Below are 12,773 nucleotides of genomic sequence, written 5' to 3' on the forward strand. Positions count from 1 at the left end.
AGAGAGCATCAGATTGGGGAAGAGCAGTGTGGTTTCAGAAGTGGTAGAGGACGTGTGGATCAGGTGTTTGCTTTGAAGAATGAATGTGAGAAATACTTAGAAAAGCAAATGGATTTGTATGTAGCATTTATGGATCTGGGGAAGGCATATGATAAAGTTGATAGAGATGCTCTGTGGAATGTATTAAGAATATATGGTGTGGGAGGCAATTTGTTACAAGCAGTGAAAAGTTTTTATCGAGGATTTAAGGCATGTGTACGTGTAGGAAGAGAGGAAAGTGATTGGTTGTCAGTGAATGTAGGTTTGCCGCAGGGGTGTGTGATGTCTCCATGGCTGCTTAATTTGTTTATGGATGGGGTTGTTAGTGAGGTGAATGCAATAGTTTTGGAAAGAGGGGCAAGTATGCAGTCTTTTGTAGATGAGAGAGCTTGGGAAGTGAGTCAGTTGTTGTTCACTGAAGATACAGCGCTGATGGCTGATTCATGTGAGAAACTGCAGAAGCTGGTGACTGAGTTTGGTAAAGTGTGTGAAAGAAGAATGCTAAGAGTAAATGTCAATAAGAGCAAGGTTATTAGGTACAGTAATGTTGAGGGTCGAGTCTAGTGGAGGGAGTGAAGTGTTTTAGATATCTGGGAGTGGATCTGGCAGCGGATGGAACCATGGAAGCGGAAGTGAATCATAGGGTGGGGGAGGAGGCGAAAATTCTGGGAGCCTTGAAGAATGTTTGGAAGTCGAGAACATTATCTCGAAAAGCAAAAATGAGTATGTTTGAAGGAATATTGGTTCCAACAATGTTGTATGGTTGCGAGGCGTGGGCAATGGATAGAGTTATGCGCAGGAGATGGATGTGCTGGAAATGAGATGTTTGAGAACAATATGTAGTGTGAGGTGGGTTGATCGAGTAAGTAATGTAAGGGTAAGAGAGATTTGTGGAAACAAAAAGAGTGTGGCTGAGAGAGCAGAAGAGGGTGTTTTGAAATGGTTTGGTTACATGGAGAGAATGATTGAGGAAAGCTTCACCTCCGACACATATATCCTCTTGGTCAATCTTTCCTCACTCATTCTCTCCATGTGCCCAAACCATTTCAAAACACCCTCTTCTGCTCTCTCAACCACGCTCTTTTTATTTCCACACATCTCTCTTACCCTTACGGTACTTACTCGATCAAACCACCTCACACCACACATTGTCCTCAAACATCTCATTTCCAGCACATCCATCCTCCTGCGCACAACTCTATCCATAGCCCACGCCTCGCAACCATACAACATTGTTGGAACCACTATTCCTTCAAATATACCCATTTTTGCTTTCCGAGATAATGTTCTCGACTTCCACACATTCTTCAAGGCTCCCAGAATTTTCGCCCCCTCCCCACCGTATGATCCACTTCTGCTTCCATGGTTCCATCCGCTGCCAGATCCACTCCCAGATATCTAAAACACTTTACTTCCTCCAGTTTTTCTCCATTCAAACTTACCTCCCAATTGACTTGACCCTCAACCCTACTGTACCTAATAACCTTGCTCTTATTCACATTTACTCTTAACTTTCTTCTTTCACACACTTTACCAAACTCAGTCACCAGCTTCTGCAGTTTCTCACATGAATCAGCCACCAGCGCTGTATCATCAGCGAACAACAACTGACTCACTTCACAAGCTCTCTCATCCACAACAGACTTCATACTTGCACCTCTTTCCAAAACTCTTGCATTCACCTCCCTAACAACCCCATCCATAAACAAATTAAACAACCATGGAGACATCACACACCCCTGCCGCAAACCTACATTCACTGAGAACCAATCACTTTCCTCTCTTCCTACACGTACACATGCCTTACATCCTCGATAAAAACTTTTCACTGCTTCTAACAACTTTCCTCCCACACCATATATTCTTAATACCTTCCACAGAGCATCTCTATCAACTCTATCATATGCCTTCTCCAGATCCATAAATGCTACATACAAATCCATTTGCTTTTCTAAGTATTTCTCACATACATTCTTCAAAGCAAACACCTGATCCACACATCCTCTACCACTTCTGAAACCACACTGCTCTTCCCCAATCTGATGCTCTGTACATGCCTTCACCCTCTCAATCATTACCCTCCCATATAATTTACCAGGAATACTCAACAAACTTATACCTCTGTAATTTGAGCACTCACTCTTATCCCCTTTGCCTTTGTACAATGGCACTATGCACGCATTCCGCCAATCCTCAGGCACCTCACCATGAGTCATACATACATTAAATAACCTTACCAACCAGTCAATAATACAGTCACCCCCTTTTTTAATAAATTCCACTGCAATACCAACCAAACCTGCTGCCTTGCCGGCTTTCATCTTCCGCAAAGCTTTCACTACCTCTTCTCTGTTTACCATATATATATATATATTTTGCTTTGTCGCTGTCTTCCGCGTTTCCGACGTAGCGCAAGGAAACAGACGAAAGAAATGGCCCAACCCACCCACATACACATGTATATACATACGTCCACACACGCATATATACATACCTACACAGCTTTCCATGGTTTACCCAGGACGCTTCACATGCCCTGATTCAATCCACTGACAGCTCGTCAACCCCGGTATACCACATCGATCCAATTCACTCTATTCCTTGCCCTCCTTTCACCCTTCTGCATGTTCAGGCCCCAATCACACAAAATCTTTTTCACTCCATCTTTCTACCTCCAATTTGGTGTCCCACTTTTCCTCATTCCCTCCACCTCCGACACATATATACTCTTGGTCAATCTTTCCTCACATATATATATATATATATATATATATATATATATATATATATATATATATATATATATATATATATATATATATATATATATATATACACATATATATATATATATATATATATATATATATATATATATATATATATATATATATTATCCCTGGGGATAGGGGAGAAAGAATACTTCCCACGTATTCCCTGCGTGTCGTAGAAGGCGACTAAAAGGGAAGGGAGCGGGGGGCTGGAAATCCTCCCCTCTCATTTTTCTTTTTTTTTTTTTTTTCCAAAAGAAGTAACAGAGAAGTGGGTCAGGTGAGAATATTCCCTCAAAGGCCCAGTCCTCTGTTCTTAACGCTACCTCGCTATCGCGGGAAATGGCGAATAGTATGAAAGAAAAGAAGAAAATATATATATATATATATATATATATATATATATATATATATATATATATATATATATATATATATATATATATATATATATATATATATATATATATATATATATATATATACGTACACGTCCACACACGCACATATACATACATACCATACATACATAGATATACCTATACATATCGACGTATACTTTATATATATACACACAGTCATATACACATATACATATGTACATAATTCGCACTATCTGACCTTATTCATTCCCATCGCCACCCGGCTACATAAGAAATGACAGCCCCCTCCCCCCGCATATGTGCGAGATAGCACTGGGAAAAGACAACAAATGCCATATTCGTTCATACTCAGTTTCTAGCTGTCATGTATAATGCTTCAAAACCACAACTCCCCATTCCACATCCAAGCCCCACAAAACTTTCCATGGTTATTCCAGACGATTCGCATACCCTGGCTCAACCCATTGACAGCACGTCGCCCCCGGTATACCACATATATCCAATTAACTCTTTTCCTTGCATATCTTTACCCTCCTGCATGTTCAGGCCCCGATCACTCAAAATCTTTTCCACTGCATCTTTCCACCTCCAATTTGGTCTCCCACTTCTCGTTCCCTCAACCTCTAACACATATATTATCTTTATCAATCTTTCCTCACTCATTCTCTCCATGTGACCAAACCATTTTAAAACACCCTCTTCTGCTCTCTCAACCACGCTCTTTTTGTTACCACACATCTCTCTTACCCATTAATTACTTACTCGATCAAACCACCTTACACCACATAATGTCCTCAGACATCTAATTTCCAGCACATCCACCCTCCTCCGCACAACTCTATCTATAGCCCACGCCTCGCAAACATATGACATTGTCGGAACTACTATTCCTTCAAAAATACCCAATTTTACTTTCCGAGGTAACATTTTCGCCTTCAAGACATTTTTCAACGCTCCTAGAACTTTTGCCACCTCCCCACCCTATGACTCACTTCCGCTTCCATGGTTACATCTGCTGCCAAATCCACTCCCAGATATCTAAAACACTCTACTTCCTCCAGTTTCTCTCCATTCAAACTTACCTCCCAGTTGACTTGTCCCTAAACCTTACTGCATCTAATAACCTTGCTCTTATTCGCATTTACTCTCAGCTCTCTTCTTTCACACACTTTACCGTACTCAGTCACCAGCTTCTGCAGTACCTCAACCGAATCAGCCACCAGCGCTGTATCGTCAGCGAACAACAACTGACTCACTTCCCAAGCTCTCTCATCCACAACAGACTGCATACTTGCCCCACTTTCCAAAACTCTTGCATACACCTCTCTAACCATCCCATCCATAAACAAATTAAACAACCATGGAGACATCATGCACCTCTACCGCAAAATATCATTCACTGAGAACCAATACCTTTCCTCTCTTCCTACACGTACACACGCTTTACGTCCTTGATAAAAACTTTTCACTGTTTCTAACCTGCCACACCATATATTCTTATTACCATCCACAGAGCATCTCTATCAACTCTATCATATGCCTGCTCTAGATCCATAAATGCTACATACAAATCCATTTGCTTTTCTAAGTATTTCTCACATATATTCTTCAAATCAAACAACTGATCTACACATCCTCTACCACTTCCGAAACCAAACTGCTCTTCCCCAATCTGATGCTCTGTACAAGCCTTTACCCTCTCAATCAATACCCTCCTGTATAACTTCCCAGGAATACTCAACAAACTTATACCTCTACAATTTGAGCACTCACTTCTATCCCCTTTGCCTTTGCACAATGGCGCTTTGCAAGTATTCCGCCAATCCTCAGGCACCTGACCATGAGTCATACATACATTAAATAACTTTACCAACCAGTGAATATTACAGACTCCCCCTTTCTTTATAAACTCCACTACAATACCATGCAAACCCGCTGTCTTCCTGGCTTTCATCTTCCGTAAAGCTTTTACTATTTCTTCTCAGTTTACCAAATCATTCTCCCTGACCCTCTCTCTTTGCACACCACCTTAACCAAAACACTCTATATCTGCCACTCTATCATGAAACACATTCAACTAACCTTTAAAATACTTCATTTCCTTCTCACATCACCACTACGTGTTATCACCTCCCCATTTCCAACCTTCACTGATGTTTCCATTTTTCCCTTGTCTTACACAATTTATTTACCTCCTTCCAAAACATCTTTTTATCCTCCCTAAAATTTAATGATACTCACTCACCCCAACTCCCATTTGCCCTCTTTTTCACCTCTTGCATCTTTCTCCTGAACTCTTTTATGCATCCCCTAGTCCTCTGCATTATTTCCCTGGAAAAATGCCTCCCTCTTCTCTTTCACTAATAATCTTATTACTTCATCCCACCACTCACTACCCTTTCTAATCTGCCCACCTCCCACACTTCTCATGTCACAAGCATCTTTTGCATAAGCAATCACTGCTTCCCTATATACATCCCCACTCCCCTTACGTCCTTTGTTCTCACTTTTTTCCATTCTGTACCCAGTCTCCCCTGATACTTCCCTACACAAGTCTCCTTCCCAACCTCAGTTACTCTCACCACTCTCTTCACCCCAACATTCTAGAAGTCTTCACTTTCCCCTCATCTGTCCAGTTGCATCTCTCAGCACATTAACATCTAAAATTCGCTCTTTTGGCCGCCTATAAATTAACACGTAACCCTATATCGCTCTCTAGCCATGTTACTTACATACGTATACGCTTTCCACAACCAGGCCCCACACTACTTTCCATGGTTTACCCCAGACGCTTCACATACCCTGATTCAATCCACTGACAGCACGTCAACCCCGGTATACCATATCGATCAAATTCACTCTATTACTTGCCCGCCTTTCACCCTCCTGCATGTTCAGGCCCCGATCACTCAAAATCTTTTTCACTCCATCTTTCCACCTCCAATTTGGTCTCCCACTTCTCGTTCCCTCCACCTCCGACACATATATCCTCTTGGTCAATCTTTCCTCACTCATTCTTTCCATGTGCCCAAACCATTTCAAAACACCCTCTTCTGCTCTCTGAACCACGCTCTTTTTATTTCCACACATCTCTCTTACCCTTACATTACTTACTCGATCAAACCACCTCACACCACAAATTGTCCTCAAACATCTCATTTCCAGCACATCCACCCTTCTGCGCACAACTATATCCATAGCCCATGCCTCGCAACCATGCAACATTGTTGGAACCACAATTCCTTCAAACATACCCATTTTTGCTTTCCGAGATAATGTTCTCGACTTCCACACATTCTTCAAGGCTCCCAGGATTTTCGCCCCCTCCCCCACCCTATGATTCACTTCCGCTTCCATGGTACCATAAGCAGCCAGATCCACTCCAAGATATCTAAAACACTTTACTTCCTCCAGTTTTTCTCCATTCAAACTTACCTCCCAATTATCTTGACCCTCAACCCTACTGTACCTAATAACCTTGCTCTTATTCACATTCACTCTTATTTTTCTTCTCTCACACACTTTACCAAACTCAGTCACCGACTTCTGCAGTTTCTCACATGAATCAGCCACCATCGCTGTATCATCAGCGAACAACAACTGACTCACTTCCCAAGCTCTCTCATTCACAACAGACTTCATACTTGCCCCTCTTTCCAAAACTCTTGCATTAACCTCCCTAACAACCCCATCCATAAACAAATTAAACAACCATGGAGACATCACACACCCCTGCCGCAAACCTACATTCACTGAGAACCAATCACTTTCCTCTCTTCCTACACGTACACATGCCTTACATCCTCGATAAAAACTTTTCACTGCTTCTAACAACTTGCCTCCCACACCATATATTCTTAAAACCTTCCACAGAGCATCTCTATCAACTCTATCATATTCCTTTTTTCAGATCCTTAAATGCTACATACAAATCCATTTGCTTTTCTAAGTATTTCTCACATACATTCTTCAAAGCAAACACCTGATCCACACATCCTCTACCACTTCTGAAACCACACTGCTCTTCCCCAATCTGATGCTCTGTACATGCCTTCACCCTCTCAATCAATACCCTCCCATATGATTTACCAGGAATACTCAACAAACTTATACCTCTGTAATTTGAGCACTCACTCTTATCCCCTTTGCCTTTGTACAATGGCACTATGCACGCATTCCTCCAATCCTCAGGCACCTCACCATGAGTCATACATACATCGAATAACCTTACCAATCAGTCAACAATACAGTCACCCCCTTTTTTAATAAATTCCACTGCAATACCATCCAAACCTGCTGCCTTGCCGGCTTTCATCTTCCGTAAAGCTTTTACTACTTCTTCTCTATTTACCAAATCATTTTCCCTAACCCTCTCACTTTGCACACCACCTCGACCAAAACACCCTATATCTGCCACTCTATCATCAAACACATTCAACAAACCTTCAAAATACTCACTCCATCTCCTTCTCACATCACCACTACTTGTTATCACCTCACCAATAGCAACTTTCACTGAAGTTCCCATTTGCTCCCTTGTCTTACGCACTTTATTTACCTCCTTCCAAAACATCTTTTTATTCTCCCTGAAATTTAATGATACTCTCTCACCCCAACGCTCATTTGCCCTCTTTTTCACCTCTTACACCTTTCTCTTGACCTCCTGCCTCTTTCTTTCATACCTCTCCCACGCATTTGCATTTTTTCCCTGCAAAACTCGTCCAAATGCTTCTCTCTTCCCTTTCACTAATAATCTTACTTCTTCATCCCACCACTCACTACCTTTTCTAATCAACCCACTTCCCACGCTTCTCATGCCAAAAGCATCTTTTGCGCAAGCCATAACTGCTTCCCTAAATACATCCCATTCCTCCCCCACTCCACTTACCTCCTTTGTTCTCACCTTTTTCCATTCTGTACTCAGTCTCTCCTGGTACTTCCTCACACAAGTCTCTTTCCCAAACTCGCTTACTCTCACCACTCTCTTCACCCCAACATTCTCTCTTCTTTTCTGAGAACCCCCACAAATCTTCACTTTCGCCTCCACAAGATAATGATCAGACATCCCTCCAGTTGCACCTCTCAGCACATTAACATCCAAAAGGGTCTCTTTCGTGCGTTTATCAATTAACACGTAATCCAATAACGCTCTCTGGCCATCTCTCTTACTTGCATACGTATACTTATGTATATCTCGCTTTTTAAACCAGGTATTCCCAATCTCCAGTCCTTTTTCAGCACATAAATGTACAAGCTCTTCACCAGTTCCATGTACAACACTGAACACTCCATGTATACCAATTATTCCCTCAACTGCCACATTACTCACCTTTGCATTCAAATCACCCATCACTATAGCCCGGTCTTGTGCATCAAAACCACTAACACACTCATTCAGCTGCTCCCAAAACACTTGCCTCTCATGATCTTTCTTTTTCATGCCCAGGTGCATATGCATCAATAATCACCCATCTCTCCATCAATTTTCAGTTTTACCCATATCAATCTAGAATTTACTTTCTTACACTCTGTCACATATTCTCACAACTCCTAATTCACGAGTAGTGCTACACCTTCCCTTGCTCTTGTCCTCTCACTAACCGCTAACTTTACTCCCAAGACATTCCCAGACCACTCTTCCCCTTCACCATTTAGCTTCGTTTCACTCAGAGCCAAAACATCCAGGTTCCTTTCCTCAAACATACTACCTATCTCTCCTTTTTTCACATCTTGGTTAAATCCACACACATTTAGACACCCTAATCTGAGCCTTCAAGGAGGGGAGAGTTTTTGGCCCCCCGCTCCCGTCCCCTTTAGTCGCCTTCTACGACACGTGAGGAATGCGTGGGAAGCATTCTTTCTCCCCTATCCCCAGGGATATATATATATATATATATATATATATATATATATATATATATATATATATATATATATATATATATATATATATATATATATATATATATATATATATTTATTTATTTATTTTATTTATCTATTTTGCTTTGTCGCTGTCTCCCGCGTTTGCGAGGTAGCGCAACGAAACAGACGAAAGAAATTGCCCAACCCACCCCCATACACATGTATATACATACACGAGCACACACGCAAATATACATACCTATACATCTCAATGTACACATATATATACACACACAGACACATACATGTATACCCATGCACACAATTCACACTGTCTGCCTTTTTTCATTCCTATCGCCACCTCGCCACACATGGAATACCATCCCCCTCCCCCTCATGTGTGCGAGGTAGCGCTAGGAAAAGACAACAAAGGCCCCATTCGTTCACACTCAGTCTCTAGCTGTCATGCAATAATGCCCGAAACCACAGCTCCCATTCCACATCCAGTCCCCACATAACTTTCCATGGTTTACCCCAGACGCTTCACATGCCCTGATTCAATCCACTGACAGCACGTCAACCCCGGTATACCACATCGATCCAATTCACTCTATTCCTTGCCCGCCTTTCACCCTCCTGCATGTTCAGGCCCCGATCACTCAAAATCTTTTTCACTCCATCTTTCCACCTCCAATTTGGTCTCCCACTTCTCCTCGTATCCTCCACCTCCGACACATATATCCTCTTGGTCAATCTTTCCTCACTCATCCTCTCCATGTGCCCAAACCATTTCAAAACACCCTCTTCTGCTCTCTCAATCACGCCCTTTTTATTTCCACACATCTCTCTTACCCTTACATTACTTACTCGATCAAACCACCTCACACCACACACTGTCCTCAAACATCTCATTTCCAGCACATGCACCCTCCTGCGCACAAATCTATCCATAGCCCACGCCTCGCAACCATACAACATTGTTGGAACCACTATTCCTTTAAACATACCCATTTTTGCTTTCTGAGATAATGTTCTCGACTTCCAAACATTCTTCAAGGCTCCCAGGATTTTCACCCACCCTATGATTTACTCCTCCACCCTATGATTTACTTTCGCTTCCATGGTTCCATCCGCTGCCAGATCCACTCCCAGATATCTAAAACACTTTACTTCCTTCAGTTTTTCTCCATTCAAACTTACCTCCCGATTGACTTAATCCTCAACCCTACTGTACCTAATAACCTTGCTCTTGTTCCCATTTACTCTTAACTTTCTTCTTTCACATACTTTACCATACTCAGTCACCAGCTTCTGCAGTTTCTCACGTGAATCAGCCACCAGCGCTGTATCATCAGCGAACAACAACTGACTTACTTCCCAAGCTCTGTCATCCCCAACAGACTTCATACCTGCCCCTCTTTCCAAAACTCTTGCACTCACCTCCCTAACAACCCCATCCATAAACAAATTAAACAACCATGGAGACATCACACACCCCTGCCGCAAACCTACATTCACTGAGAACCAATCACTTTCCTCTCTTCCTACACGTACACATGCCTTACATCCTCGATAAAAACTTTTCACTGTTTCTAACAACTTGCCTCCCACACCATATATTCTTAATACCTTCTGGTAAACAGAGAAGAGGTAGTAAAAGCTTTGCGGAAGATGAAAGCCGAGAAGGCAGCAGGTTTGGATGATATTGCATTGGAATCTATTAAAAAAGGGGGTGACTGTATTGTTGACTGGTTGGTAAGGTCATTTAATGTATGTATGACCCATGGTGAGGATTGGAGGAATGCGTGCATAGTGCCATTGTACAAAGTCAAATGGGATAAGAGTGAGTGTTCAAATTACAGAGGTATAAGTTTGTTGAGTATTCCTGGTAAATTATATGGTAGGGTATTGATTGAGAGGGTGAAGGCATGTACAGATCATCAGATTGGGGAAGAGCAGTGTGGTTTCAGAAGTGGTAGAGGATGTGTGGATTTGGTGTTTGCTTTGAAGAATGTATGTGAGATACTTAGAAAAGCAAATGGATTTGTATGTAGCATTTAAGGATCTGGAGAACGGTTATGATAGAGTTGGTATATATATATATATATATATATATATATATATATATATATATATATATATATATATATATATATATATATATATAATATATATATATATATATATATATATATATATATATATATATATATATATATATATATATATATATATATATATATATATATATATATATATATATATATATATATATATATATATATATATATATATATATATATATATATATATATATATATATATATATATATATATATATATATATATATATATATATATATATATATATATATATATATATATATATATATATATATATATATATATATATATATATATATATATGCACACACACACATAGAAGAATGTAGTCCGTATGAACTTATTTTTTCATAGAACACATCCATGAGCAACGGAGTCTTACACCTGTCAAAATTATCAGACTCACTTTACCAGCAGGTGGCATTCTAAAGAACCTTACTCTACAAACGTGTAGGTTTTTGAACACGGAAATTGCACCAATGAAGACGCACTTTCATAGAACACAGAATATCCAACAGCTAGGATTCTAGCCTCGGAGCTTTTGCGTGGAAAAGCTAACTTTCGTGTATTTATCACATCGTCACGGGAGATATAAGAATGAGATAGAAGACTTAGAACAGTCAGTTGATATGGAATGAGTGAATGCACTCAATATTACAAGGAGTGTCATTTGTGCATATGTCAGGAGAGCGATCAAGGTGTGCTTAACCTGGCAACTTCTGCAGCAAGAACCCCGGTGTGTCCGGTAAATGTTGATTAACAATGGATATAAGAATATTGAATTTGATACCATTGTGAACAACATGTTAGAGCAGCGTCTCGTGGCAAACAGACAACCCGAACTTGGCAGCATTAAAGTTTACTACAGGAACACCTCTACGACAACATATCGAAAGGAAAGAAGGTCCTGCGAGAAATTGTGGCCAGTAACTGCAAAGCGTTTGATGAAGAAGCTATCAGTTTGATAATGTACTACAGCAATCCGAAAGCCTGTTTGTTTGTAATTAACAACAATATGTTAGTTCGCTCTGGAAGTTTGCATCGTGCTATTGTAGTATATGAGTAACGATGCAATACTGGGGAGTATCAGTCCTATCAAACGAACTTCACTGGACCTGCAACTTGCACCCTAAGCCCCCGCCTCGCGCTCCACTTACCAGAAGGTGGGATGAAACGTCATGAATGAAAGCATGGAACGATACTAACAAGGTAGATTAGAGTGAATAGAGGGAAAATCATTAGTAGTTGAAGTGATTGGAGGGGGAAACAGATATTGAAAGCCATCTAAATTAGAGAGACAGCACCTGTCATCAACATCCAGTACTTGTTAGAATGAGGGGGTCGTGGGGGGGGTGGGGGCTCTATGTTACCCCTCAGGTTAGGTAAGGTAACGGTGGATCTCTCTGGACATAGGCTAGGAGGAGACGGAGAGCTATAATACCCTGTGGTAACCGAGCGGATTACATGAGAACATAAGGAGCGAGGACACTGCAAGAGGCCTATTGGCCCATACTAGGGAGGTCTTAAGTTTGTCCACCTTGCAATCAACCGTCTAAACCCCTTAAACACATCCAACCTTTGTTTAAAGCTA

The 12,773-nt window shown here is 40.9% G+C and overlaps 1 protein-coding gene across 1 annotated transcript in view; it reads right to left on the minus strand.

Moving 5' to 3' along the window:
- Positions 1-12,773, minus strand: part of LOC139756961 (glutamate receptor U1-like) — a gene marked incomplete at its 5' end in the record, with an annotated part of 52,471 nt that overhangs the window by 5,661 nt on the left and 34,037 nt on the right. The window lies entirely within an intron of this gene.

Source organism: Panulirus ornatus, chromosome 23 (genome assembly GCF_036320965.1).
Source record: "Panulirus ornatus isolate Po-2019 chromosome 23, ASM3632096v1, whole genome shotgun sequence".
In the NCBI taxonomy this organism is placed as follows: Eukaryota; Metazoa; Arthropoda; class Malacostraca; order Decapoda; family Palinuridae; genus Panulirus; species Panulirus ornatus.